The 12,557-nt window shown below is 45.0% G+C and overlaps 1 protein-coding gene and 1 long non-coding RNA gene across 3 annotated transcripts in view; one reads left to right on the plus strand and one right to left on the minus strand.

Moving 5' to 3' along the window:
- The window catches only part of C10H12orf42 (chromosome 10 C12orf42 homolog), a 178,223-nt gene extending 175,473 nt beyond the window's left edge, over positions 1 to 2,750 (minus strand). The window contains exon 1 of one of the 2 annotated variants that reach the window (XM_010357278.2): positions 2,515 to 2,750. The gene's annotated coding sequence lies outside the window, so the exon portion shown is untranslated. The remainder of the gene's footprint in view (positions 1 to 2,514) is intronic. The other variant, XM_010357277.2, reaches the window with a different exon arrangement.
- Positions 2,751 to 2,783: 33 nt separating this feature from the next.
- On the plus strand, positions 2,784 to 4,431 carry LOC115899934. Its single transcript, XR_004059555.1, has 3 exons — positions 2,784 to 2,989; positions 3,913 to 3,971; positions 4,335 to 4,431. It is a non-coding gene; the product is annotated as an uncharacterized LOC115899934 (long non-coding RNA).
- Positions 4,432 to 12,557: the final 8,126 nt, after the last annotated feature.

The following is a 12,557-nucleotide window of genomic DNA, read 5'->3' on the forward strand; positions in this document are numbered from 1 at the left end:
TTTCCCACATCTGATACAGCTTTCAGCGATCTGATTCTGGCTAATCTCTCAAACCTCATCTTGCAGTATTCTCCCCACAATGACAATGTTCCAGTCACACTAGCCTTGCTTCAGTGACTCAGGATCCCTGAAGCTCTTTTCTGCCTCAGGGTCTTTGCACATGCCTCTGCTTGCTTGGTGTTCCCGTGCTTTCTCACTTGTTTTAGGTCCCAGCTGAAATGTGATTTCCTCAGAGAGGACTTGGCCACCCTAAACGAAAGGGAATCTCCCCCAACTTGTAGCTCTTTATTTTACCCCCTTATGTCTTCATATTTTTGCCCTCCTCCTCTCTAAATTATTGGAGGGGAAAACTTCAAAGAACACAAAAAAAGCAAAAGCCAAAAGGGGAGGCAAAAAAAAAAAAAAAAAACCCCTTAAAGATAAGAAAAACGAAAAAAAGACAAGAAATTAAGAGGAAATAGGCATGAAAGTATTAGCATTTATGAAAAATAAGTTCATAAAATTTTTAAATACCTGTAAATATTATACAACCCTAAAGCAAACATTCTTACTACTTATTTCTAACTCTTAGATAATGATTTCTAACTTCACCTTCAAGATAAGTCATCTTTCTTTAAATTCCAGTAAGTACAATATTCACTAGTGTAAGAATTTACCAAAATAAAGGCTCGAAATGAGTTAGAAGCATTTGAAAAAGTCATTATGAGCCCCTAGAAGAATCTAATGCTTCTTTTCTCATTGTAAGTTTGCATAGCAAGGATCTAAGACAAGTTTTAAAATAAAACAACCCTCTCTTAGGGCCATGGGTACATGAGGCATCATTTATCCACAATAGCCTGGCCCTCTCGCCTCCCTTTGTCCTCTGCAATGCCTCTTTGTAAATCACAGGTGTTTGTGGGCATAAAGCCCATCAGAAGGGAGTTTATTGTGAAGAGTTCTTTCTTTGCCACTTGTTCTAAACCTGTTCAGAGAGTGCTCCATGCCTTAGACGAAATCTCCATAAAAATCAAGAAACAAGAAGTTTTCTGTACGCCTGTACAACAGCCACACTATGACATTAGTTTCGACAGCTCTGTGACCCTGTATTGTCCCAACTTTATTCACCAGTCTCTTTTTCTCTTTCTCTCTCCATTCCTTTTTTTAAGCTTTTATTGGCATTTTTTTATCTACTGTAAAATAAAAAGGAGGATGGGTGGGGCTTTTTTTTAAGCACACTATGTGGTAGATAAAAAAAAAAAAAAAAAAAAAAAAAAAAAAAAAAAAAAAAAAAAAAAACACTATCTGCAGTTACTGTAGTAATGGTTTCAAAAAACACCTGCAAATCAAAGAAAGACACCACAGCAGTGTCTTCAGATTTTTTTTTTTTTCCTCTTCTTCTCTTAAAGTTTCTTCTTGGCCATTATAGAGTAGGCTTGGCAATGAATTTATGTGACAGCTATGAAGTTACTATTAAAATTGTGAATAGTGCCTAGCAGTTTTCATGCCCTTAGTATAAGATCGCCTCAATTTGCCACACAGCGGTGAATAGGGTAAAGAAGGGAGGGGGTGTCGAATGAATGGGAGGAGGAGGTTATGTGAATGGGAGGGTTTCCCGGGAGGGGGCAGCACAGTTGTCATAGGGAGAAGAGTGATTTATTTTTGAAATTCTAGAAAGGAAGACCAAAAGAAGCTGCCTAAAAGATCCTGAAGTGCGGGGTGGGGGGGGCGGGGGATGTGAGATAAATAATATGTCTACACACATTTAGCAAGTGTCAAGACCAGCTCTAGAAGTAGGGATAGGGTGGGGGCGGTGGTGGTAAATCCATTCCTCTGGTCTTCCAAGATTCAATATTAAATGCCAGCAGGGAGCAGATGTGGGCAGGGACTGCAGAATAGGGGTAAGGAGCGCGGAAGGAGGGGTTAAGCGTTTATCTCAATGGAAATTAACCACTTGGGGGGAATTAGAAGAGAGCTGGAGCGGGCGGGTAAGGTGGGGGGAGAAGCAGGACAGGGAGAGGGTCTCTCCGTGTAGAGAGGAACTTTCCTGGTGCGGAGATCTGGGTAGGGCATTCAGTAAAATAAGGTGAGTAGGGCTGCAAAGAGCAAAGCGGGGCGTGCCCTCCACCGCCCCCCACCCTCTGCCCGGCCCCTCCCCCACCCCTCCCCCTTCCCGTATTAGCATGCGGGCTGCGGCGAGGCGGCCGGGCGGGGAGGGCGGTGGTGGCATCGCAGCGCGGGGCGCATTGTGGGCCGCGCTCGCCTCCGCGGGGGACCATCTGCTCGCTGTCAATGCATCACCTGCTCGTCTGGGCCGTCGCCGGGGCAACAGGGGGCGGGGGATTAAGGAGCGTGTGCGTCTGGGTCCAGGCCGAGGCGGCAGGGTGGGGGTGGGGGTTGGGGTGGGGGTTGGGGTGGGGATTAGGGCGGGGGCGGGGGCGGAGCGCTCCTCGGCCCCCACCTCCCAGCCCCCTGTCCCGGGTCGACCCGCTCAGAGGACCAGCGACCACCGCGACGGGTTCCGCTGCTCGCCGCCACTCCTTGGCCTTTGCTCCCGTGCTGCCTCTTTTCGCGGGCGCGGCTGGAGTCCCCAGGAGCAGCAGAGAGCAAACGGTCCAGCCCTGCCTCACCCTGCTAGGGGTCGAGTCCCGCGCTCCCCGCGTCTACCTGGAGCTGCAGGGTCCCTCTCCCGGCGCGCCGCCCGCAGCCTCCTCCGCTGGAGCTGGCGCACTTGGCTGGGTCCTGGGGACACGGCGCAGAGCGGTTCCAAGCGCCCCGCGGTCGCCGGGCAACCACAATGGGGCCGTCTTGCCGTGAGACCCTCTCCCGGCCTGCCACCAAAGTCACAGAAAACTTTCACACCTCTCATCTGACACTATGGCCTGTGCACGACGCCAAGCACTGGAGAAGCCTTCGACATCAGAATATGAGTGGCATTTGTTCTGGGGGCGGGCAGGGGGGTCCCGATGTTTATCAAACGGGTTGATTTTCCACGGAGGGGGTAGTTATGGAGGTAGTAGTCCCAGAAATCCTGTAATTCCCCCTTCCACCTACTCATCTTCCTGGAATTGTAAACGATTTTGAATAGAGGAGAAGCGCATCCAGGAGTAAAGCAGCCAACAGCAGGGGGCAGAGCAAGGCTGTAGACTACAGTGGCCATTAGGGGACACTTTTAATCCAAAGTCACGCTATTTGGTTTAGAAACTTTTGAGAAATTTTACTCTCTGCTCTTCCCAATCTCTAACCCCACCTCCGGCGGGTCAAGGACATTTAGCTGCGCCAACAAAGGTCGTTCTCATCTGCCTGAGGTGTCCACACGCTTCAACAAAGGGCTGGTTAACACCCCCTAATTCCTCCCCATAAGCTGTCCATAGACTACACAGAACCAAAGAGTTGTTAAGTCTTCATCACAACTCGTAATATATAAATATTTTTTCTGGGCTAGCTAATTACTGGACACTCTTCTGCAGAATCACAAGACCAGTAGAAAGCGGACATTCACACCTGAGTCCCAGGATGGACACCCCCCCACACACACCCACATCTAAAATATATTTCTAGCCAGGAAAGAAAAACAAAAAATCCTGCTTGTTTTTAAAGACTCTGAGTCCTGTTAGATCTCATTCAAAGGTCTAGCAACTCTTGGGAAGCCAACAGCCTTTCTCTGACTTAACTTAGCAATTCAAACCCGTTTTCTGCATTTCTTTCTTTAAAAAAAAAAAAAGTTTGTGCTATTGACCCTATGTTCATCTTTTCCAGCTAAAATCTCGTGATCATCGAGTAAAACTTCTCTCATCCTTTTATAATTTCTAGATAGAAACACCATGAATGAGGCTAATTTTATGATTAAAATGCGGTTTTTTTAATTTGCTGTGACCACACAGAAAATGACAGTTCCACTAATGTATCATTTTCTTCTTATCATTTGTATGCAAGAGAGAAAAGTTAACTATCAAAATATCCATAGCTTTGACATAATAGATGAAGGGGAAAAGGTTTATATGTATAAACTTGCTCCAAAGATAAAATTCTACCCACCCTTTTACTTTAATTAATGACTTCCGTAACTTAAAGTTGAGAGTTCTGAGAAGAAGTGCCCTTCGATCTACAAGGTACTTCTAAATACATAGAATCATGATGGCATCATTCCAACTTAGAGAAGGGATGAGCTGAGTCCAACCCTCCTATGTATAGATAAGGTAGCGAGCCCCAAAATGGTAAGACTGGCCCAAGACTGTACTGCTAGTGGCCAGAGATGCCCAGTGCTCTCTTAATCCCAACAACATCACAGAGGTACAGCTTTGCACACCAAAAACACCTGAAAATGCCCTTTGTCTACTCTGTTACCATTCCTACAGCTGCTGGCTTCACTACAGAAATGAGAACTCTTCATCAATTTCAGCAAACAATCCTTGTGTACCTACCATGTATCAGGCAAAATAGACGAAGATCCCCATCCCTGTAGAGCTCATTCTTTTGTGGTGCAAACAGAATTTAAAAGAAAGAAAAGGCTGGGCGCAGTGGCTCACGCCTGTGATCCGAACACTTTGGGAGGCTGAGGCAGACGGATCACTAGGTCTGGAGATCGAGACCATCCTGGCTAACACGGTGAAACCCATCGCTACTAAAAAACAATACAAAAAATTAGCCAGGCATGGTGGCACGCACCCGTAGTCCCAGCTACTCAGGAGGCTGAGGCAGGAGAATTGCTTGAACCCGGGAGGTGGAGTTTGCAGTGAACCGAGACGGTGTCACTTCACTCCAGCCTAGGTGACAGAGCGAGACTCTGTCTCAAAAAAAAAAAAAGAAAGAAAGAAAGAAAACTATTCATTTATTGAACATCTAATCAGCTACTATGAGAGGGAAAATATATTTACAAATAAGATATGGATGTCAACCTTAAAAACAGAAGAGCATACATGAGAATCAGAACAATGCAATCAACTAGAAAATATTATCAATATGACAAAGTATCATGAAGTACAGAGGAGACATCAGGTAGTTTTGCCTGGGCAATGTAATAGAGAAGATGTCATAAATTCGGCTATATAATAGCAGTCCCTGGCACCTAAACAGGGTATGGCACATAGCAGATGCTCAATAAATAGTTGTTGAATGAATGCATGAATGAACAAATGAATAATGCATTTTCCAAATAGGCAAAAGGAAGAAGATACTCCAGGCAAAGATATCACAGTATATGAAAATGTGGTACATATATACAATGGATATTGTATGTACCTGAAGATATTCCAGGCAAAGATATCACAGTATATGAAAATGTGGTACATATATACTATGGGATATTAGACATAAAAAGAAAATTTCCCCACTTGTGACAACATGAATGAGTCTAGAGGGCATTAGGTTAAATAAACCAGCCACAGAAGGACACACACTGCATGATCTCACTTATATATGGAATATTAAAAAGTCTAACTCAACCCAAATGCCCATCAATGATAGACTGGATAAAGAAAATGTGGTACATATGCACCATGGAATACTATGCAGCCATAAAAAGGAACAAGATCATGGCCTTTGCAGGTACATGGATGGAGCTGGAAACCGTTATCCTCAGCAAACTAATGCTAGAACAGAAAACACTGCATGTTCTCACTTATAAATGGAAGCTGAACAATGAGAACACATGGACACAGGGAGGGAAACAACACACACTGGGGCCTGTTGGGGGGATGGGTGGGAGGAGGGACAGCATTAGGAAAAATAGCTAATGCATGCTCAGCTTAATACCTAGGTGATGGGTTGATAGATGCAGCAAACCACCGTGGCACACATTTACCTATGTAACAAACCTCCACATCCTGCACATGTACCCCAGAACTTAAAATAAAAAATAATTTTAAAAAAAAGTCTTAACTCACACAAGTAGAGGGTAGAATGGTAGTTACTAGAGGATGGGGAGTGAGGAGGATAGGGAGTGAGGGAAATGGGGAGATGTTAGTCAAAGGGGATAAACTTTCAGTTATAAGATGAGTAAGTTCTGGTGATCTAATATACATCATGGTGACTAAAATTAATAGTGCTGTATTACATACTTGAAATATGCTAAGACAGTTCTCACCACCACACACCAAAAATGGTAATTATATGAGGTGATGGATGTCCTCATTAGCTTGATTGTCATCATTTCACAATGTAGACATATATCAAATCATTACATTGTACACCTCAAATGTATAAAGTTTTTATTTGTCAATTATACCACACCAAATCTGGGCAAAATTTTTTTGAGGAAAGATATCCCAGTATGAACAAAGGTTTAGGGGCATCTGTATTTAAGGAGTGATGAGTGAGCCATGAACTGTGAGCAAAACAAAACAATGGAGAAGAATAAAGGAAGATGGCACACTGTCTTGGAGGTATGTTAGGAAGGGATTTGACTACCATGCCAAGAATGTGGATTTTGTCCTGAGGACCAATAGTTTTTCAACAGCAGCACACTTGTTTTAAGCAGAATCTTGTAAGAAACCCAACAGGATAAAACTGATCCATATAGAGCTGTCCTAATAGAAGCAGGGATAGGCCCCCTGCCCACAATCTCACCATCCAGGCATGGCTGGGGACTCTATACTGTCCCTTGAAATACTGTTTGAACATCAATATAACTGGCAATGAGTCATCTTTGAACATTATCAGACATAAGAATGTGAGTTTGGAAGGAAAGGAGAAGTCAGGAAGAGCAGTTAGAATGTTATTGAAATTGTCCAAGCACAAAATAATGAGAACTTAAATTAGATCAGTAACATTCATAGTGAAATGGAAAATAAAGAGATTTCGAAAATAGAATCCTTCATATACATGGTCGTCCTGCTTCAGAGAAAATAATTTTACCTCTGGTACATCTAAGTTTGGATATCTTTTTAAATGAAATTTATTATAAACTTCAGCCTTTTAACTGTTACTATGGCTAACACATTCTCACACTTGCAAAAGTTTATGAAAAAACACAAATTCCTTTGCAGCAAACTGCTTAAATGATGGTTCATATGTCAGAGTATGGATTTTGGGATCCTAAGAGAAGCCAATGGAAGCTATAGAAAGATAGCAAAAAGTGAAGCATGTTTGAAAGATATCTAATACTCCTTTCATTTACTAACCTGGCATACCAATTTTTGAGCAATGATCAAAACCATCATGACCCTTTCCCTATACTCCCTCAAATGTAAGCATTCAAGCTTTTTCTTAAAAGTTACATAAAATTATTCATTACCCACTTACAATTAGTTACAATTGCCCAGTAAAAGCTCCTCCTGGGTAGAAGGTTTGTGACTTAAGGAATTCATGACACTCCTGGATTGGGTAAAACGAAGATATGCTCACACAAATAAGCTAATAAGAGAGGCAGCAAAAGAGAACTGGGAAGCCAGAGAAATTCACATGATGAAGATACCTGGAATTTAGCCAAAAGTAAAAACTATAAATATTAATCAGATGAGAATCAGTGTCACTTTACTGCAAGAATGTTCTGTAATTAAAAGGGTAGGTATTGTGTTGTGCATGTTAGCACAATTGCCGCCAATAATATTGGATGCCAGTAGCTCCCGAGTACTGCAAAGAGCACAGATTCCTAAGGATGTCGCTTAGCAGAAAGTTTACTAAATATCAACTGCTTATGTCAACTTCAAGTGATACTGCAAAGTAAAGGAAGAAGAAATATCAGGTTTCAATATTGTGTTCCTGTCTTTAAAAGACAAGAAAAGGCAAGAAAAGAAACCTTCCTTGGACATCTATTTATAAGCCAGGCATTTGCTAGGCGCTTTCCAGACATAATTACTTTGAATCCTTACCTCAATCCTGCAGAAAAGGTGTCATCATAATCACATTTCAAAGACGCAGCTATTCCAAAGTTGGCTTGGTCATCCAAGATGTGGCTGTGGTTGTGCATGTCTGAAGTGGAGCAGAAGTGACATGTCCCTGAAGTTGATAAAGTCACAAGATTGTGAGACTGCAGTGCTTCATGGATCATCCCTGTGGGTCGATGGGCCTTGGAGTGGATGAAAGGCATGGGAGGAAGATACCAAAGCTCTCATTTGGGTAAATCAGCAGTAAACCTACTCAGTGGTCAGGCAAAGGAGGTTTGGGCAACATACTGGGAGTGTCAAAAAAAAAAAAGGGAGGATAATTGAAAATCAGAGTAGCAATGGTTGGAAGAGGCAAAAGGAGACAAAAGTATGCCGTTCCCTTTCTTTCCTCTGTTTCTAGACATAGGGATGAGAGAGGATGAACAGCCTCCACTACCGAAGGGTGCTAAATGGTAAGTACTCCCACTATGGTGGATTTCAAGCTCTCATGATGTTAGTGAGCACAGAGTTGGGAAAAGATGTGCACAGTCAGCTCTGATGATCCAGTGCCAGTTAACGCCAGCACGGTACTGCCCTTTCCCATGTCATAGCTTCCCGTCGGTTCTTCCCCCCGTTCTTGCTCAAAGATAAAGCTGTTAAGTTGTGCAGACTGTGTACATTGCACAACTCTAGTGTTGCCATTTTCATCACAGCCGTCATTGACATATATAATTTAATATGACAATTTTCTGTTAGAAAGCTGTGTAGAGCAAAGGAGACCTTTTCCTAATTTGCACAAAAGCACCATTTGGGTTGGTTTTCATGCTGCTCAAAGACCACATACTGGAATTCACAAGCCAAATTCAGCCCACAGACATTTTTTCTTTAACTCACATTGGGTTTTTAAAAAGACTTTTTTTAAACTAGCTTGCCAACATTTAAAAGTCAGGAAACCAAAATCCAAATTACTAAATTATCTTGGAAAAATCAAAGCAAGCTGCACTACATTGAAAGCAATAACAAAGAAAGTACCTATGCCTAGATCAAGATAGGCATTCAAAAGATGTCAGGATCCTTCAACCCACCCTGGCTAATGTTTTGTACTCACCTTTTTTATCATTATATCCTGGAAGCCACATCATCTGGACTCTGTGTTCCTCTGTGGCTCCTCCCTTATCTTCTGTCAGTTTCTAGAACAATCTTTGCACCTCAGGGCTTTGCACTTGCCCATCTTCTTCCTGAAACACTCCACCCTCCACCCCCTTCACTGGTCCAACTCCCACTCATCCTTCCATTTCAGTTCAGATGTCATCTCCACCATCAGCTTTCAACAAGACTCCCAAGTACCTCCAACTCATGACATGCTCCATGGAGCAGTCAGAGTGATCTTTTTAAAAAATAAATCAGATCATGGCACAGCACAATTGTCATGAAATGCAAGCTCCTTCAGCTGGCCCTTAAGGAATGGTGTGGTTTGGACACTGTCCCCATCCCTCAGTTACACTGTTTCCCTATTTCCTTCACAAACACACCTCCCATGTGCCTGCCTTTGCTCTTGCCACTCCCTTTGCAGGAACACTTTTTCCCAGGTTTTCATAGCACCTACACCTTGGTAACATTCTGGTCTCAGCACAAACCAACTGCAAATCCTCAGAGAAGCCTTTTCTACCCACCCGTGTAAAATAGCAGCCCTGCCTGCTGCCAGCCTCACTTCAATGACTCTCCATCGCATCCCTTGATTACATATCCCAGATATACCCCAGACCTCCAAGTCAGACTTTCTGGTGGTGGGACCTGCCAATCTTTCCTTTTATTTAGCTACCCTTGGGGATTCTGATATGCAACCAATTTAGGAACCCCCAGTCTGTGGTATAATGGGAAAGGAAAGAATGGTAGGCATGTTGAGTTGTGCTCTGGTTCACAGCAAGTGTTTTGCTCCTTGTGGGTTTTGATAGTCCAATATTACAGTGATATAGGATACTACAAACCCACTGTAATTTTGCAGCAATAAATTACTGTCATTCCCTTTCTTGTTTACAATGCCACCTGAAACCTCAATCAACAAAATTGTGGATAATCTGTTAGAAACAGAGCCAAAAATTCCTCCAACTTCTTCGTAGAATAGTTATGATCATACTAGCGAGAGGACTAAGTGAAGAATGGACAGCTAAAGGATTTGACAAATTAATAGGTTGAAGGAATACGGACACATTTTTTTAAGCCAGGAATCTGTGGGTGCTTACAAATCTTTGGGAAAATACCCACTGTCACCAAGAAATTTAAGATTAAAATATGTGGTGAACTGGGAGGTACCAGGTCAGGAGGGTGCAGGGGCCAGGGCCATGGCTGGGAGTGACTCCATTCTGGCACCCCAGCTCCTCCAGGTCACAGTCCTTGCATGGTCCTGAGAGGCATCTCTGTAGGGCTACTGAGCCCACAGACCCGGCCTGCGCATTCTGCACACGTGGGTCTCAAGACCAAGAAAGATGGGAGGACACAGAGCTGACCAGCCAAGTATAAGGACTCTGGTTGCACTGTGCATCTGCAGCCCCTGCCCAGCTGTCTGCCTGCCCCAGGTGGACTCTGTCCCAGAATCCAAGGGCTGCCTGAGCAGGATGACAGGGTCATGCCTAGGGTCAGAGGCACTGAGGCACCTCGCATCCCAAATGTAACTGGCAGGACCCACTGGTGCTGCAGGAGCAGATGAGGGCAGATGAGATCCTCATCAGGGACACCTTCCACACCTACCACCAGCAGTGACTCATGCCTGGCATCCTGCTGGCCAGTCGCATTGAAGTTTTTCATGGGGAGCACCACATAGCAGCTCTAGGAGCTGGGTGTACCAGGCCCCACCATCAAAGGATATGTCTGTACTGGGGTCTCATGTGTGGTCTTTGCACTTCTGGTCTGAAAGCTGGAGTGGGTGGACAGTGGCTACAGGTCAGCGACGAGTGTCTAGTCCTCCCTTGTCATGCACCCTATCTACACCTACATCAGTGAGGAGCAGTGGCAGAAGTATTAGGTTGGTGCAAAAGTAATTGTGCTTTTTACCATTACTTTTAATGACAAAAACTGCAATTATGTTTGCAGCAACCTATACCTGCCCCCTGCTGGCCAAGGGGGAGCTCCTGGGCTACTTCAGGCTCACAGAGCCAGACTGCAGGACTGACCCCAGCAGCATGGAGATCAGAACCTGCCACAACCCCTGGAATAAGAGCTCCACCCTCAGTGGGACCACCCTGATCCAATGGGACCTGAATCACCACCAGGATCCAATGAAACCTTGGTCACCACCTCGCCTGTGGCCAACCTGTTTGCAGTGCAGGCTAGAAGATGGCTACCTTTGGGGCTTCCTGTCAGAGAAGGGGATGTGGGGTCTCTTGGCCTCCAAGATTGAGGGCAAGTTCTCCCTGCGGGCCTCTGCCATGGGCATGATCATCATGGACAGCATAGAGGTGGAGGACGTGCTGCTCAGTGCAGGCAGCCTGGAGGGTTCCTTTGGCTACCTGAACAACGCCAGATCTAGTATCATGTGGGGCATGCTTGGAGCTGCCGAGTCTTGTCTGCTCGTGGCCAGGCAGTATACCCTGCACAGGATCCAGTTCAGTGTCCTGTTGTTCAGGCACCAGCTGATTCAGAAGTTAGAGGACATGCTCACTGAGGTCACACTGGGCCACTCCACGCCTGCCTGCAGCATGGCCACTTGAAGAATCAGGGCAAGGTGGCCCCGGGACAGGTCTCTCCGCTAAAGAGGAATAACTATGAAAAAAGCCTGGACATTGCCTGCCAGGCCTGAGACATGCTGGGGGGCACCGGGGTTTCTGATGACTATCATATGTTCCAGCACATCAGGAACTCAGAGGCCATGAAAACCTGTGAGGGTACGCATGACATGAGCACCCTGATCCTGGAAAGAGCTGTCACAGGAATCCAGGCATTCATAGCTGGCAAGTGAGCCCATCCAGCCAGGGGCCCAAAGCTCTCAAACCCCTTCCCAGAGACAGGCCTGGCTGGACCGTGGGAATGCTGTGTTCTGAGCTTAGGAAGGAAGCTAGCGGATGGAGTGGGAAGTGACAGACACTGATTTTAAAATATCAGAATTTCCTTTCTGAAGTTGTTCAGATGTGTTCCTTAAAAAGAAGATGGAATTCTCTGTAGAGTTTCTCAATCCACTTTTAACTATGGATGAGAACAGACTCCATTTACCTTGGAATAGAAACTTCTATTGAGAGAAGACATTGAAGCAACTTCCTGGAGACCCCCTTGGTCTCTGCCTGAGCAGACCCCCCTTACATCAAGGGTTCACAGTGCACCCTCCGACCCTCCCATCCGGGGATAGTGCCTTATGCTGGACATTGAAGCAGAATAAGGGAGAGGAAAATAAGAAGGCTGCACGTCTGACCCCACAGTGTTGGGCTGCATTGACTGGTAACCACCTGAGAAGTAGTTTCAGTCATAGGAGAAATGAATGCGTCTGGGTGCTCTGAGTCACTGGGACGTGGTAGGGACCATGTTTACTGGTAACCACCTGAGAAGTAGTTTCAGCCACAGGAGAAACAAACACATCTGAGTGCTGTGAGTCACTGGGATGTGGTGGTCTAGCCCACGTCTGAGTCTTAGGCTCTGCTGTAATAAATAAACCCAGGTTAGCACTGCCCAGGCCCCTGGGGGGCATATACCAGGGATGCAGGGCTCAGGGCTGCGGACAGAGAGGACAGTTTCTGACTAGCAGGGGTGCAGGGGATTTTGTTCTTTCTGTCACCACACAGCTGATCA

This window comes from Rhinopithecus roxellana, chromosome 10, assembly GCF_007565055.1.
Source record: "Rhinopithecus roxellana isolate Shanxi Qingling chromosome 10, ASM756505v1, whole genome shotgun sequence".
Taxonomy (NCBI): domain Eukaryota; kingdom Metazoa; phylum Chordata; class Mammalia; order Primates; family Cercopithecidae; genus Rhinopithecus; species Rhinopithecus roxellana.